Consider the following 5,172-nt stretch of genomic DNA (forward strand, 5'->3'; position numbering starts at 1 on the left):
TTAGTTTTTAAAGTAGTATCTATTTTAGTTAATATAGTGACTAATTATGTTTTGTTTTTAAGATTAGTTTCTATTTAGTGATTTTTTTAGTGTTTATTCTATTTTTTTTACTAATAAAAAAATTGTCTCTCTCATTCTTTCTCATGTGTTCATCCCAAACAAATTTTCTTTTAATTTTTCTGTGGTGACAGTTTATGTTCTTGTATTGTTTATTTTGTCTATGAAAGTTTATGTGATTGAATGCATTAAAGTAACTACAAGATTAAAATAACACTAATAGAAGTATGTATTTATTAATTGTCTATGAAGAATATATTTTCACATCATGACAACAAGATTTGAAATTTACATATAGTATTAGTCTGATTTTTGTTAACTCTTTCTTCAGATTGAGATGCTTTTTTTGTATTTCCTTTTTGTCTATGAAAGTTTAATTTAAACAAGTTATTAAAGTTAGGATAAGGTTAAAATAACACTTACAGAAGTAATAATACTATAGATAGTCTATAAGCAAGATTCTTATATTAAGAATGATAGTACTAACAAGAGATGCCAAGTTTAGTTGTTATTCTTCTCTTAGGGATAAATTTATTTCATAATTTTTTCTCTCCATGGAAATAGAAAGTAATTCTGAAATTAATTTGAGAATATTATAGTTCTTCTATGCCCTGCAAGTTTTCAGTTGGGATAAATAACAAGGTTTTTCTTAATTTAATAAAGAATCATTTTAAAATGACATGAAGAATCTATTACAAAAAAAAAGTTATATTCCATTTATACAAAGCCATATAAACTTCCAAATTTCAGAAATCCTTTATAATTTGATAAAAGAGACTTTGAATTTACATTTTATATCTTTGTTTTTCTTGTTCTTAAAAACCCTTTTATTAAAAACACTCTTAAGATGTTTTAATAGTTTGTTTATTATTATTTATTGATCTTTAACTATGTTTTCAATCCTTAAAATTTGAGATAAATTCATTCCTATGAAAAAAAAATAGTTTCTCAAATCCTTAAAAAGTACACTGTTAGTCTCAACAATGAAAATTAACAAAGTGATAGAAATATAATATTACATTATCATTATACTTAAAAAAATCATTAAATACTAACCAATAATTACTCACTATTTTGATTAAATTATATACAAATTTAGAGACTAAAAAATGATTATCTAATGTGATTTCTATTACTAATAAAATATTTTTAAATAGTTTCTAAATTAGTATCTAAATTAGTTACCAAAATTTAGTTACTAATATTTTAGATTTTAAATTAGTCTTTAATCGTACTAATGAAAACTAATTTAGAACATAAGTAGTTAGTAGTTAAAACATAGAAAGTTAGACACCAATTTAAAAAATATTTTATTAATAATAAAAATTATTTTAAATATTAATATTTTTTTAATTTATAAAATGATATTTAATCTAGTTAATATAATAATTAATTATTTTTGTCTATAAAATTAGTTTTTATTTAATAATTTTCTTGTTTATAATGTTGTTGGACATCTTCACTTTGAAAAATCAATTTTAGAAAAAAGGTAGTCAAATTTCATAAACTAAGAAGATAATTAGAGGGTTCTTGATCCTAGAATTAATTTGGAACCCCACAAAGAATGGACGGTAAGAGAAGTAATAGTTTTGAAGGTAGAGAATGATGAGAGAATGGGAATCCTAGTCCCTTAGCTAGGGTCATCCCTAGAAGCTACCCATCTCTGGGTCTTAGGAGGTGCCAAGTTTTTTATTGATTAAATGATGAAAATGTACAAAATTGTAGGACCACAAACAAGTCAATGCTTCAATGTAGAGTAGGCACACCCACACACAACATTGGTTAAGTAAGTTTCATCCATGTGATTCTCACCTACACAAATCAATTTCATCTTCACCTTCTCTGCAACTTCACAACTCCATGCACTCTCATTATCACAACTTTCTCTTATGGAATGTACCATTTTCACCATTATTATTCCATCCTCATTATCACTACAAATCACCATTTTTCATCACACAAACATGCTTCTAATAATTAACAATTTGTGTCCCACTGTTTCCATTTTCATCACTCTGCTTCTTTTAAATATGGAAGTTTCCCTGTTCACTGCCCTTTTTGTCCTTCTGAAAATTCAGAAATGGAATCTTCAATTGGCTTTACTTCAAATGTTGGTGTCAATATTTGTCCATACTTTTGTTTCAGGTCTCAGGAATAAAAGGGAAGACTCTTATGCTAATTCTAATCATGATGGTGATGGATTTAAATTTCAACTTAGAAATATATATCCCCTTTTAGACTATTTATATGTTGTCACAATTTACATTTTGAATCATTAATTTGTCAATTATACCATTTTTGGACTATGAAATCTTACTTCAAAAAATATCTATGGTTTGTAATAGATATGAGTCCAATTTTTTTCTTTTTTTCTTCAGCAGCAGTTCCTTATAAACTACTAGAAGATTTTCAGTGATTGGAAAAAGAATCTGACCCACTTGGCTCAATCATAATGTTATTTCAAGATAGGAAAAATTGGAATGGTGAATTGAACTTGTAGGGAGTCTTTCAATAATTCCAATCAACCTTTAAATTAAGACGGTTGAAACTGTATCAATCTTTAAATTAAGGTAACTTATTATTTTACTAATTTAAGGATAATTTATTGATTTGATATAGTTTTAAGTATTGAACTTTAAGTTTAACTCAACCTTATAAAATTTGTTTATAAAGGCATTCACTTATATACTATGAAAAAAAATTATCTCTGGTATATGTGGGATCTCCAACACGACACACTTTCTCATGTTGATATTTGTCAACTTGTGTGTAAGATTATATGTTTATTAGTAGTTCGATAGCGACCAAATAGTGGGTGACCTGATAAGCTCAACAAACTTTCGCTAATATAGACTCTAAATAACTCTGATACCATATTAAGAGTGGACTTTAAGCCCAACTCAACTTGTACATATCTCTAGTCAATGTGGGATCTCCAATACACCTCTGCATGTCTTGTCAACTCGTTCATGACTATATATTTATGGGTGGTCTTGATGATAAGTCCAACAACCTTATACTATAATAGATTTTAAATGTCCTTATTTCCAACCTAACTCAACATGTCCTTATTTCTAATTGATGTGAGAGATCTTCAATACTAACTAGTTTCATGAAAGTTTTAAGTTTTATAAAAAAAAAATTGAAAAGTTACAAGAAATAAATAGAAGGTTGAAAGGAATTGATTTATGTAATAAAATAAAATAAAAATTACTGTATTTAAACATGTCCTAAATTAACTATTTTAAATTTAATTTCGTATTAGTAATAGTAATAACTTAATTTAATATATTATCAAATTTTCCATGTATATATTATTTTATATGTTACATAAATAACTTAATAAGTTAACTTTATTTTAAATTAGTTTGTTTTACATTCATTTCTTTAATTAATTAATTATTGTCTAATTATAATTTATTTTCTTAATTCAAAATCTATTTTTAAAGGTAAATCAGATTGGATTTTAGTTATCTAATGACCAAGTGTCTTTAAAAGGAAGGCAAAAGAAAAATCAAAATTCAGCTCTTGCAAAATGAATATTTAACTTACTAAAAAAAAAAATCATTAAATAAAAATTAAATTTAAAGATAAAAATAATTAATCACTGTATTAACTAAATTAAATATTACTTTAAAAATTAAAAATTATTTATATCTAAAATAATTTTTATTATTAATAAAAATTATAAAATAATTTTTAAATTAATATTTAAATTAGCTATCAAAGTTTTAATTAGTAATATTTTAAATTTTAAATTGATTTTAATTAGTCATTTGAAAATTAATTTAAAATATAAGTAGTTAAAATTTTGTAACTAATAATTAAATATTAATTTAAAAATTACTTTAATTTTTTTATTAATAATAAAAATTATTTTATATACTAATAATTTTTAAATTTCTAAAATAATCTTTAATTTAGTTTAATATTAATTAATTATTTTAATCTCTAAAATAATTATACTTTTTATTATTTTGTTGTAGTGACCTAATCAATAAATGTATTATGTTGATAAATAATAAAAGGCAAGATTTGTTACTTGAGAATTTGTTTATGCATATATATATATATATATGTACCTTGTTTGACCATGCAATAAAGGAGTGGATCACAAGACCCAAAGCTCATTTCTTGAAGTTTGAAAGTGTCAGAAGAGAAGGCTCTTTCTTCCATTCTGATATAATGTGTGGTGTAGACTTTATCATCTCATCTCATGTACCATTATGCACTTCATATTCATTTTACCTCTTTTCTTCAATCTTCTTCAAAAGATGCCAAAATCATTGTACTCCTGCTTTTTCAATCTTACAACCAAATCATACAAAAATATTTTTATTTTGATTGTTTGCAACCAAGTACTCTCAGATCTTTTAGTGTCGTATCAGCACCACAATAGATTAGATCAGCATCAAACAACACCATAAGATGCTAACTCAACCATCAACATCTTAATTGCCACCACTTTCTTTTTCCTCTTTATTCATTTAACAAGCTTGTCTCTTTCGATTTAACTACTTTTAATTATCAATGAGAACATTAATATTGCACAGTTGAAAGCAGAGAGATTAATTCCTTGTGCATGTTTAGAGAGAGGTGTGAATGAAAATAAATAAGCCTTTTAATTATTTTTTATGAGATCAGTATAAAATTAAAAATCATATTAGGATTATTATACTATTTTTACATAAATCCGAAGTGGATTGATTAGTCCGACCCAAGAAGTAAATTGGGTTAATCACTAGATCATTTTAAATTCATGAAAAATATGTTATGTGTGTGATAAGATTTACAATTAGAAGAGAAAAAAAAATGAAATATAATTTATGATGAGATAGGAAAATATAGAAAAAAAAATGTCTTACAAATCATATTGGGTTACGTAAATTGAGCTTGATAAAACTTAGATCCAACAGCATGTAATATTTGTCTTATGTTTTTATTATATTCCCATATACTAAACCCTAAATCCACAATGCTTTGACTTCATCTAGTTTTCACTTTTTCCTCCATTCTTTCAATATTTTTAAGAAATAATTATATAATTTTTCCTTTGAATTTGTGTGTCCTATTTACTAATATGTATCTTTTTTTATATAACCTTCTCTCTTTACA

The sequence above is a fragment of the Phaseolus vulgaris genome, chromosome 7 (assembly GCF_051622355.1).
Source record: "Phaseolus vulgaris cultivar YP4 chromosome 7, ASM5162235v1, whole genome shotgun sequence".
NCBI classification, from domain to species: Eukaryota; Viridiplantae; Streptophyta; class Magnoliopsida; order Fabales; family Fabaceae; genus Phaseolus; species Phaseolus vulgaris.